Raw genomic sequence first — 12,426 nt, forward strand, 5'->3', positions numbered from 1 at the left:
AAAAGAAACATATTGAAATTGAGGTGAATAAAACAGCAATTTTTCTCGACGTTTTACTCTGTAACTTTTTCCTGCAATGTCAGATTTTCGAAAGCAATATACCATTACGTCTGCTGGACTCCTCTAGTTGCAGGGATATATAGGGCTTGTAGGTTCATCAAGAACCCTAGGTACCCAGAGCCAATAAATGAGCTGCACCCTGCAGTGTGTTTTCATGCTATACCGGGTATACAGCAATTCATTTGCTGAAATATAAAGAGTGAAAAATAGCTATCAAGAAAACCTTTGTATTTCCAAACTGGGCACAAGATAAGGTGTTGAGGAGCAGTGGTTATTTGCACATCTCTGAATTCCGGGGTGACCATACTAGCATGTGAATTACAGGGCATTTCTCAAATAAGCGTCCTTTTTACACACTCTCTTATATTTGGAAGGAAAAAATGTAGGGAAAGACAAGAGGCAATAACACTTGTTTTGCTATTCTATGTTTCCCAAAGTCTCCCGATAAAAATGATACCTCACTTGTGTGGGTAGGCCTAGCGCCCGCAACAGGAAATGCCCCAAAACACAACGTGGACACATCACATTTTTTGACAGAAAACAGAGGTGTTTTTTGCAAAGTGCCTACCTGTAGATTTTGGCCTCTAGCTCAGCCGGCACCTAGGGAAACCTACCAAACCTGTGCATTTCTTAAAACTAGAGACCTAGGGGAATCCAAGATGGGGTGACTTGTGGGGCTCTGACCAGGTTCTGTTACCCGGAATCCTTTGCAAACCTCACAATTTGGCTAAAAAAACAAGTTTTCCTCACATTTCGGTGTCAGAAAGTTCTGGAATCTGAGAGGAGCCACGAATTTCCTTCCACCCAGCATTCCCCAAGTCTCCCGATAAAAATGATACCTCACTTGTGTGGGTAGGCCTGGCGCCTGTGACAGGAAATGCCCCAAAACATAACGTGGACACATCACATTTTTTTTAAAGAAAACAAAGGTGTTTTTTGCAAAGTGCCTACCTGTAGCTTTTGGCCTCTAGCTCAGCCGGCACCTAGGGAAACCTACCAAACCTGTGCATTTTTTAAAACTAGGGACACAGGGGAATCCAAGATGGGGTGACTTGTGGGTCTCTGACCAGGTTCTGTTACCCAGAATCCTTTGCAAACGTCAAAATTTGGCTAAAAAAACACGTTTTCCTCACATTTCGGTGTCAGAAAGTTCTGGAATCTGAGAGGAGCCACAAATTTCCTTCCACCCAGCGTTTCCTCAAGTCTCCCGATAAAAATGATACCTCACTTGTGTGGGTAGGCCTAGCGCCTGTGACAGGAAATGCACCAAAACACAACGTGGACACATCAAATTTTTTTTTAAGAAAACAAAGGTGTTTTTTGCAAAGTGCCTACCTGTAGCTTTTGGCCTCTAGCTCAGCCGGCACCTAGGGAAACCTACCAAGCCTGTGCATTTTTGAAAACTAGGGACCTAGGGGAATCCAAGATGGGGTGACTTGTGGGTCTCTGACCAGGTTCTGTTACCCAGAATCCTTTGCAAACGTCAAAATTTGGCTAAAAAAACACATTTTCCTCACATTTCGGTGTCAGAAAGTTCTGGAATCTGAGAGGAGCCACAAATGTCCTTCCACCCAGCGTTCCCCCAAGTCTCCCGATAAAAATGATACCTCACTTGTATGGGTAGGCCTAGCGCCTGTGACAGGAAATGCCCCAAAACACACCTTGGAAACATCACATTTTTTTAAAGAAAACAAAGGTGTTTTTGCAAAGTGCCTACCTGTAGCTTTTGGCCTCTAGCTCAGCCGGCACCTAGGGAAACCTACCAAACCTGGGCATTTCTGAAAACTAGAGACCTAGGGGAATCCAAGATGGGGTGACTTGTGGGGCTCTGACCAGGTTCTGTTACCCAGAATCCTTTGCAAACCTCAAAATTTGGCTAAAAAAACACATTTTCCTCACATTTTGGTGACAGAAAGTTCTGGAATCGGAGAAGAGCCACAAATTGCCTTCCACCCAGCGTTCCCCCAAGTCTCCCGATAAAAATGATACCTCACTTGTGTGGGTAGGCCTAGCGCCCGCGACAGGAAATGCCCCTAAACACAACGTGGACACATCACAATTTTTGACAGAAAACAGAGGTGTTTTTTGCCTAGTGCCTACCTGTAGATTTTGACCTCTAGCTCAGCCGGCACCTATGGAAACCTACCAAACCTGTGCATTTTTTAAAACTAGAGACCTAGGGGAATCCAAGATGGGGTGACTTGTGGGGCTCTGACCAGGTTCTGTTACCCAGAATCCTTTGCAAACCTCAAACTTTTGCTAAAAAAACACGTTTTCCTCACATTTCGGTGACAGAAAGTTCTGGAATCTGAGAGGAGCCACAAATTGCCTTCCACCCAGCGTTCCCCCAAGTCTCCCGATAAAAATGATACCTCACTTGTGTGGGTAGGCCTAGCACCCACGAAAGGAAATGGCCCAAAAAACAACGTGGACACATCACATTTTTTCACAGAAAACAGAGGTGTTTTTTGCAAAGTGCCTACCTGTGGATTTTGGCCTCTAGCTCAGCCGGCACCTAGGGAAACCTACCAAACCTGTGCATTTTTGAAAACTAGAGACCTAGGGGAATCCAAGATGGGGTGACTTGTGGGGCTCTGACCAGGTTCTGTTACCCAGAATCCTTTGCAAACCTCAAAATTTGGCTAAAAAAAACACTTTTTCCTCACATTTCGGTGACAGAAAGTTCTGGAATCTGAGAGGAGCCACAAATTGCCTTCCACCCAGCGTTCCCCCAAGTCTCCTGATAAAAATGATATCTCACTTGTGTGGGCAGGCCTAGCGCCCGCGACAGGAAATGCCCCAAAACACAACATGGACACATCACATTTTTTCATAGAAAACAGTGCCTACCTGTGGATTTTGGCCTCTAGCTCAGCTGGCACCTTGGGAAACCTAGCAAACCAGCCCATATTTGAAACTAGAAACCCAGGGGAATCCAAGTTGGGTGACTTGTGGGGCTCTGACCAGGTTCTGTTACCCAGAATCCTTTGCAAACATCAAAATTTGGCTAAAAAAACTCATTTTCCTCACATTTTGGTGACAGAAAGTTCTGGAATCGGAGAAGAGCCACAAATTGCCTTCTACCCAGCTTTCTCCCAAGTCTCCCGATAAAAATGATACCTCACTTGTGTGGGTAGGCCTAGCGCCCGCAACAGGAAATGCCCCTAAACACAACGTGGACACATCACAATTTTTGACAGAAAACAGAGGTGTTTTTTGCAAAGTGCCTACCTGTAGATTTTGGCCTCTAGCTCAGCCGGCACCTATGGAAACCTACCAAACCTGTGCATTTTTTAAAACTAGAGACCTAGGGGAATCCAAGATGGGGTGACTTGTGGGGCTCTGACCAGGTTCTGTTACCCAGAATCCTTTGCAAACCTCAAAATTTGGCTAAAAAACACGTTTTCCTCACATTTCGGTGACAGAAAGTTCTGGAATCTGAGAGGAGCCACAAATTGCCTTCCACCCAGCGTTCCCCCAAGTCTCCCGATGAAAATGATACCTCACTTATGTGGGTAGGCCTAGCACCCACGAAAGGAAATGGCCCAAAAAACAACGTGGACACATCACATTTTTTCACGGAAAACAGAGGTGTTTTTTGCAAAGTGCCTACCTGTGGATTTTGGCCTCTAGCTCAGCCGGCACCTAGGGAAACCTACCAAACCTGTGCATTTTTGAAAACTAGAGACCTAGGGGAAAATAAGATGGGGTGACTTGTGGGGCTCTGACCAGGTTCTGTTACCCAGAATCCTTTGCAAACCTCAAAATTTGGCTAAAAAAAACACTTTTTCCTCACATTTCGGTGACAGAAAGTTCTGGAATCTGAGAGGAGCCACAAATTGCCTTCCACCCAGCGGTCCCCCAAGTCTCCCGATAAAAATGATATCTCACTTGTGTGGGCAGGCCTAGCGCCCGCGTCAGGAAATGCCCCAAAACACAACATGGACACATCACATTTTTTCATAGAAAACAGTGCCTACCTGTGGATTTTGGCCTCTAGCTCAGCCGGCACCTGGGGAAACCTAGCAAACCAGCGCATTTTTGAAACTAGAAACCCAGGGGAATCCAAGTTGGGTGACTTGTGGGGCTCTGACCAGGTTCTGTTACCCAGAATCCTTTGCAAACATCAACATTTGGCCAAAAAAACACTTTTTCCTCTGGTTTCAGTGACGGAAAGTTCTGGAATCTGAGAGGAGCCACAAATTTCCTTCCACCCAGCGTTTCCACAAGTCTCCCGATAAAAATGGTACCTCACTTGTGTGGGTAGGCCTAGCGCCCACGAAAGCAAATGGCCCAAAAAACAACGTGGACACATCACATTTTTTCACAGAAAACAGAGGTGTTTTTTGCAAAGTGCCTACCTGTAGATTTTGGCCCCTAGCTCAGACAGCATCTAGGGAAAACTACCAAACCTGTGCATTTTTGAAAACTAGAGACCTAGGGGAATCCAAGATGGGCTGACTTGTGCGGCTCTGACCAGGTTCTGCTACCCAGAATCCTTTGCAAACCTCAAAATTTGGCTAAAAAAACAAATTTTCCTCAGGGGCGGCAGAAATGGCCTAAAATAAAGTTGCTCCGCCACCCCCCAACCCCTCCCCGGGAGCGACCCTTGCCTACGGGGTCGCTCCCCTTGCGTGACATTGGCGCAAAAAAAAAAAATAATCCCCCTTGGGGGCAGATTGACCTAAAATCGGACGATCTGCCGCCAAATGGGGCAGAAATGGTCGAAATAAAATTTCCCCCTCCAGGGGAGTGACCCTTGCCTAATGGGTCGCTCCCCATCTCTAAAAAAACAAACAAACAAAAAAAAACACACAAAAAAAATTTGCCCTGGCGTCTAGAGGCAGAAATGGCCTAAAATAAATTTGCCTCATCACCTCCAACCCTTCCCCCCCGGGAGCGACCCTTGCCTACGGGGTCGCACCCCCTGCGTGACATTGGCGCACAAAAAAAAAATCCCCAGTGCCTAGTGGTTTCTGCCCCCCTTGGGGGCAGATTGGCATAGCAAAAATCGGCCGATCTTCTAAATACAATTTGCCCCCCAGGGGAGCGACCCTTGCCTAATGGGTCGCTCCACATCTCTAAAAAAACAAACAAACAAAAAAAAACAAAAAAAAAATTGCCCTGGCATCTAGAGGTTTCTGCCCCCAGGGGGGGCAGAAATGGCCTAAAATAAATTTGCCCCATCACCCCCCAACCCCCCCCCCGGAGTGACCCTTGCCAACGGGGACGCTCCCCCTGCGTGACATTGGTGCATAAAAAAAATCCCCGGTGCCTAGTGGTTTCTGCCCCCCTTGGGGGCAGATTGGCGTAGCAAAAATCGGCCGATCTGCCCCCAAAGGGGGCAGAAATGTCCTAAATACAATTTTCCCCTCCAGGGAAGTGACCCTTGTCCAAGGGGTCGCTCCCCATCTGTAAAACAAAACAATTAAAAAAATTCCTGGTGCCTAGTGGTTTCTGCCCCCCTTGGGGGCAGATCGGCCTAATCAAAATAGGCTGATCTGCCTCCCAGGGGGGCAGAAATGGCCTAAAATAAATTTTTCCCCCAGGGGAGCGACCCTTGCCTAAGGGGTCACTCCCCTTGCGTGAAATTCACATAAAAAAAAAATGACTCCCTGGTGTCTAGTGGTTTCTGTCCCTCTTGGGGGGCAGATTGGCCTCATCAAAATAGACCAATCTGCCCCCAAGGGGGGCAGAAATGGCATAAATATAATTTGCCCCCTAGGGGAGCGACCCTTGCCTAAGGAGTCGCTCCCCACCTAAAAAAAAATAAAAAAAATGATCCCTCTTGCCTAGAGGTTTCTGCCCCCGGGGGGGGGGGGGGGGGGGCAGAAAAGGCCTTCCAAAAAAATCCCCCCCATTGGAGCGACCCTTGCCCGGGAACCGGTGCCTTGGACGAGGTGACCTCGTCCAAGGCACCCGAGAGGTTAAAGAGTTAGGTCTTTAGAACGGACTTAAAAGAAACCTCTTAAGATGTATTACTGACGTGCTCAGGGACAAGGTTCTATGATTTCAGGGCTAAATAAGAAAAGGAGCGCCACTCGCTCTAGCCTTGAAGATCCTAGGGATGCATAGCAAATTTGAATGTGCTGAGTGCAGTGCTCTAAGAGGCTAATATCGTTTTATTGTGTCGTGGAGATACATTGGACCGTTCTTTGGATGGCCCTACATGTACTCATGAAAGCTTTGAACATTATTCTTTCATTAATGATAAGCCATTGAAAGCTTTTCAAACCATTTTGAATTGATTGCCATTTAATAATGTTCAAAACCACTTTGGCTGCTGCATTCAGGAACCACTACTGTCTGCTTATCCATGCTTGGGGAGATCCTAAAATCAGCACATTAGCATATTTAAGCATAGGTGTAATCAACGTGTGAATAATAATTTTTCTTGTGTGTTCAAGTAAACATTTGAGTGTCTTTCTGAGAGATTTATTTAGGAAAAAAGGCTCCTGCTGTGGCATTAATATGTGGTTTGAATGATAAAACATTGTCTAGCTTAGTCCCCAAGTTTTTGGCTGTGGTGGAAGGACAGTGAAGAGGCCTAGTTCGGTAGGCCTCAAGTGAGCCAAGTACAATATGAGGGATGCACTGAATATCAAAAGTCAGCCTTTATGCATTCAATCAGCCAATTCTGACAGCCTTGAAAATTAGCTGAGACTGAGGCATTCCTATGGTTAAAAGAAAACATCAACTGGGTATCATCAGCGTAGGACATCACATTGAAATGGCAACAAGGGGACCTTTATAGATATTGAAGAGGTTGGGATCAAGGCTAAGCCCTGTGGAACGCCACAATTGATCACTTCAAAGCCTGTTGTAAAAGGGGAAAGATAGACTGTTTGCTTTCAGTTGGAGAGAAAGGATTTAATCCATTTCCACACAGTGCAGATAATACTTGCTTTCTCCAGCCATTGAAGAAGACTGTCATGTGATACTATGTCGAAAGCAGCCAACAGATCTAGCAAAATTACGATAGTGTTTGCACCCAGATCAAGACGAGTTATGATCAATTCTGTCACTTCTAAAAGTGCTGTCACTATGCTAAAGCCCGGCCAGAAGCCATACTTTAAAGGTTGTAAAACATTAGTCTCCTTAATAGAGTTAGTAATCCGATGATTCACTATGGATTTCAACATATTGCCACAGGCAGTGAAAAGATAATTGGAAGGACATGTAGGCCCATATTCATGGAAAGTTAGCGTCGCCTTAGCATCATTTATTTTTACGCTAAAGCGGTGCTAACTTAATTCCATTGAGACAATGAGATGCAAGGTAGGCGTTCCCTTCCTAAAAATGATGACAGCCCTCCAGTGCCATATTTAATTCCAGATGCTAAAACGACATGCAACTAGGAAGCGGAACTAAATAATGACGCTAAGCCTGCTTAGCGTCATTATTTAACGCCTGGACAGATCAGGCACGAAAGTGATGGTAGGCCCATTTCCATGGGGAAACGCATGGACTGGGCACATAGATTCCTCAATCAATCAATCAATCAATCAATCAGTTTTTGTAAAGCGTGGGTACTTACTAGTGAGGGTCTCAAGGCTCTGGGGGGGCAGTAGAGGGGGCCTCATCCAAGCAGCCGCGTTTTGAAGTTCTTCTTGAATAGGGTGAGCGATTGGCTTTGCCTGAGGTTCAGGGGGAGGTGGTTTAAGCTCTTTGCTGCAATGTAGGTGAAGGATCATCCTCCGGCGGTGGTATTATGATTAAGAAGGATGCTGGCCAGGGCCAGCTGGGTGGAGGGGAGGGATCTGGCAGGGGTGTGGAAGGATGCAGTGGTTCAGGTAGGCTGGTCCTGCATTGTGTATGGCCTTGTACGTGTGGATGAGTAGCTTGAAGGTGATTCGTTTCTTGACTGGGAGCCAGTGGAGGGTCCTCAAGTGATGGGAGATATGTTCTAGGCATGGGTGGTCTAGCATGAGTCTGGCGATGGCATTCTGGATGAGTTGTAGTTTTTTGATGTTTCTAGTCAAGGTGCCGGCGCAGAGGACGTTGCCATAGTTGAGCATGCTTGTCACTAAGGTGTGGGTGAATGTCCTGCGGCAGTCTGCTGGGGTCCATCTGAAGATTTTCTGAAGTTTGTGGAGTGTGTGCCAGCAGGAGGAGGCGACTGAGTTTACCTGGTGGGTCATGGATAGGGAGGAGTCGAGGATGATGCCTAGATTGCGGGCATGCTCAGTCAGTGCATGGGGGTGCTGAGGGATGTGGGCCATCAGGAGTTGTCCCAAGCTGAGGTGGCATTTTCTGAAGATAATGAGCTCTGTCTTGTCAGAGTTGAGCTTGAGGCAGCTTTCCCTGATCCAGTTGGAGAAGGCTCCCATTCCTGGGTGGAAGATCCTTTTGGCCATGTATGGGACTTCCGTGAGGGAAATGATGAGTTGTGTGTCAATGGCGTATGACAAGATGTTCATTCCATGGCTTCTGACGTTGGCTGCGAGAGAGGCCATGTATACGTTGAACAGTATGGGACTCAGTGAGGATCCTTGGGGGACTCCGCAATTGATTCCTATGGGTCTGGATGTGGAGGGTGGGAGTCTGATCCTCTGCGTCCTCCTGTAGGGAAAGGAGTGGATCTATTCCAGGGCTCTTCCATGGATTTCTATGTCGTGGTGTGTGGTGCGCAGAGTGCTGTGGGAGACCATGTCGATGGCTGCTGAGAGGTCGAGGATTATAAGTGCTGCAGAAAGGCCATGGTCTCGGAGTGATCAAATGTCGTAGCTGACCGCCAGGAGGGCTGTCTCCGTGCTGTGGTTGCTGCGGAAACCAGACTGGGAGCTGTCCAGGGAGTTGCTGGCCTCCATGAAATTCCATAGTTGTGCGTTGATTGCTTTCTCCAATACTTTGGCGTGGTATTGTAGCAGCGAGATGGGCCAGAAATTCTTTAGTTCTGATGGGTCAGCTGAGGGTTTCTTCAGGAGAGGGCATATTTCAGCATGTTTCCTGTCCTCAGGGAAGGTGGCAATGTTGATGGAGCACTTCATTGTGTTTCAGACCTCGGGCCATGGATGTGATGGCTCTGATGTATATGTGTTGTGGGCAGGGGTCCGTGGGGGCTCCAGAGTGCATGCTGTTCATGCATTCCTCCATGGTGAGCGAGGGCCAGCTGTGGGTGGTCTGGGCAGGTTCTGGGGGGGGGGGTCAGTCGCAGATTGCAATGGCAGGTTTTTCCAGGAGGAAGCTGGTGGAAAAAGGTGGCAAGTTTGTCGCAGAGGTCCTGTGATGGGGGGATGTTGGTGGCTTCAGAGGGGGGATTTGTGAACTCATTGATGCCTGAGAAGAGTTCCTTAGAGTTGTGTATGGAGGAGTTGATGCAATCCCAGAGTGCTCATTGGTGATTTTGTTCTATTTCCAGCGGGGGCTCTGAGGGTGAGACTGCTGGGTGCGGTAATTGTGAAATGTATGCAGCGGTGGTCGGTCCAGTCTGGGGTGGAGATGTTGTTGATGGTGATCCAGTTGCTTGAGGTGAAGATGAGGTCCAATGTGTGTCTTGCGATGTGTGTGGGTGCGGAGACCAGCTGTCTGAGGTCAAGGGTGGTGAGGTTGTCGAATAGGGCAATAGTGTTTGAGTCAGCGCGGTCCTCGTGATGGAAATTCAGGTCACCGAGGAGGAGGTAGCCATCTGATGCTAGGCCCTAGGCCAGGGCGCTAGAGCAGTTGTGTGTCAGTTTCCTTAAATATGGGCTGTAGTGTCTAAGTTAGATTTGTTTAAGAGAGACAGGACCAGCGCCTCCTTCCAATATGCCGGTTCTGAGCCAGACCCAAGGGTAAGATTAAAAAGGACATTGATCTGTGCGTTCAAGGACAGAAAGGAAAGTTTGAGAATATGTGGGTGGGGGCGTAGGTCAGAGCTTTTAGGATCAGACTCTTGGAATCCATCAGAGAAATCTTTTCAAAGGAGGTGGATTGGGAATTTGATGTTTGGGTGAAGGGTCCAAGTGTTACCAACACAGTTTCTTTGGTAGTAGAGAATTTGGAGTAGATGATGAGCACATTCTCATAAAATAATTTTGAAAGATTATCAACCAACTCTGTAATAGCTGTATAGTTTGTTTTAGAGGTGCATTTTTCTGCCTCAAATCTTTGTTTGGTGAACAAACAGGCTTCTTATTATATTTGTCCTTAACCTTTTTGAGAGTTAGATTGTACCTGATCTTCTTCCAAGACGTTGCAGTGCCTCTTCCTCTCTAACTATTTGCATAATTCCTGTAATGCTGCCTTGCATAAATAAGATGTCCCTTCAGTGAAAAATCCTCTTGCGGAAGCACAGAAATAAGTAATTGACCTGCTGCATCAATGTGAGTGACCTGAATGCAAGCAGCATTTCTATAATGCAGGCAATGACAAAATGACTCAAGATTATTTTGCATCAACTTTTTTACCTGAGTGGGTCATTTTGGTAAATTTTGAACATGAAATGTATTTTTATTTTGGGTTACGAAGAGGAAGTGCCATAAAGAGAGAGCAGCTACTGTGCAAACAGTATCAACTTTCTCTTCCTGTTCTACAGACTCCTTCTTGTGCTTAGTATAGCCCTTGGTCATTTTCAATTTTGGAGGAAAAGCACAACGCTTCCTTTTTCTTCAACCTCTGCTGAATTATTCACCCTAATGTGAGAATCTGTACTTTTTTGGGGAAAATCAAGTAAGTAGAGTGAAGTTCTTTGCAAAATATTTGTGTTAGTAGGCATCCTTATTTTTTCCTTTTTAGATTTAGGGTCTTATTTAGAATGGTGACAGATTTCCCATCTGTCGAAATCTAAAACCCAATGAACATAATGGGATTTAGGTATTGGCGGATGGATATATGCCACTGCTGTGACGGGGTAACCAGTTTGCCAAGTTCTAAGTACCAGTAAAAACCTAATCTTGAGGTATGTATGTTTGAAAGTCACTCCTAAGAGATTTACCAGATATGGCAGTGGTACACAGGTCAAAAAGTATCCAGCACATATTTAAATTTTTAATCTCATAATTTAGTATCTAATATTGGATTTAGTACCTTTCCTCTGTGTGTTGCTTTACTATTACCTTGAAATTGAGATATTGTCTAAAATCAATATGTGACCTAAAATCAGGTAGTTCATTGCATTACACACATTTTAAATTGTATTAACAAATCACTATAAATGCCTTGCCAGTACAAAGCTTGCACTCTAATTTGTGGTGATTTCAGTTGTAAGATGGGAGATTGTGAGAATGATGGTAAATCTATAATAGAATTAAAAAGAGGATGCAGTATTCCTTCAATCAGACATGCATTTCTAAAGAAGGATGCCAAAGTTAAACTGTCCGTCCATTTTTGTTCGATTGAAGGCCAGATCTCAGCCTGCAATTCAAATACGTATAACGCCTTTAGAGTGCAATCTGTAACAGATTACATTTTAATTAAGATTACTAACTGGGCCATGAAGGTGTAATGGAAACAGTAAAACAATCACCATCCCCTCTGTTTGTTTTTAAAAAAAAAAACATTTTTAGTACCCTGAGAAATTCAAGAGTCAATACATACCTGGGATTTGTGTGGGGGGGGCAAATCACTATTAGGTGGAATTCAAATTTTGATTCAAATGTAGAAGAGTGGAAAGTAGAACTATCAACAGCTGACCTACAAGAACAAATAATGAAGGGACCAGTGGATAAAGCCATTGTTAGAATTGAGGTCTCTAGTTGGCAGGGGCATGCACTCAGTCCAAATAAGGGCCACCACTCTTGTCAGGGTAAGTCAGATACACACTAAAAGATTAATAACTAAATCAAGACTAAAATAAAAAATAAATGAGTAGAAGTTGAGATACGTATTTTAGAAGAATAAAAGAGTTCTGGTGCTTTGAAGCAAATAGCACTTTAAGGGTTACTTTGGGTTGTGATGGACCGGGACAAAGTCAACAATTCAATCCAACTGCGATGGGGTATGGGCCAGGTACAGGAGCATGGAAACAAAGTAACTTGATCCTGGTTGCAAGCACGCAAAACGGAGATGATGTTTTGCTAGATGCGTTGATGTCACTCCCGTATTTGAGGATTGCGTTAATTTGGTTCTTGTGTTGCTGGCGATGCGTTGGATTCAGAAGATGAGCAGCAAAGTTATAATACATTGTTTCTAAAGCCAATGCCCAGGGTTTCTACATGCAGTTGAAGGGATGCGTCATTCTTCCCTCAGGGATGGTGGTGATACAGTGTTTTTTTTGGCTATATTGATGCCAATGCCTCTAGTGCCACTTCCAGCAGGCAGGGAATGTGGTGTTCAATGCAGCAGTACTGGAGGTGCCATTTGGGCCCTAAATGAAATGCGCCCATTCTTCTCCCACAACAGGGTCGATATGTCGGTTGCCGCTTCTAGCAGGCAAGAGATGCATCA

The sequence above is a fragment of the Pleurodeles waltl genome, chromosome 4_2 (genome assembly GCF_031143425.1).
Source record: "Pleurodeles waltl isolate 20211129_DDA chromosome 4_2, aPleWal1.hap1.20221129, whole genome shotgun sequence".
NCBI classification, from domain to species: Eukaryota; Metazoa; Chordata; class Amphibia; order Caudata; family Salamandridae; genus Pleurodeles; species Pleurodeles waltl.